Source organism: Myotis davidii, unplaced genomic scaffold (genome assembly GCF_000327345.1).
Source record: "Myotis davidii unplaced genomic scaffold, ASM32734v1 scaffold289, whole genome shotgun sequence".
NCBI lineage: Eukaryota > Metazoa > Chordata > Mammalia > Chiroptera > Vespertilionidae > Myotis > Myotis davidii.
In genome coordinates this window covers 2939614-2940139 of record NW_006299717.1, presented here as the reverse complement: position 1 = coordinate 2940139, position 526 = coordinate 2939614, and positions in this window count along the sequence as shown.

The window sequence follows — 526 nt, the reverse complement described above, 5'->3', positions numbered from 1 at the left end:
GCTGATCATGTCCTGCAGAGAGCGGATAATGGGATGCCTTGCTTGACCTTGGTCACTTCAGTAGATGTTTCAGAAATATTGATGAACAGCCCCTGTTCAAGGCTTGGTACTAAGTGAAGGAAAAACTGTGGCAGACACGGCCCCTGTCTTCAAGAGCTCACACTCTGGAGGCCATTTATTTTATTTTATACATTTGTCAAACTATAAGAGAAGGCTTATTTAAAAAGTCACAGAGGTAGAAAAAGTGCGTTGTAGAAGAAATGGCCTCAGGAAACAAGTTACAGAGGCTAAAGAAAGGGTCTTGGAGCCCTAGCTGGTTTGGCTCAGTGGATAGAGCGTCCACCTGTGGACTGAAGGGTCCTGGGTTCGATTCCTGTCAAGGACACATGTCGGCCTTGTGCTCCTCCCCCATTGGGGCTCATGCAGGAGGCAACCAATCCATGTGTTTCTCTGATATCACTATTTCTTTCTGTCTTTCCCTCTCTCTTCCACTCTCTCAAAAAAATCAATGGAAAAATATCCTCGG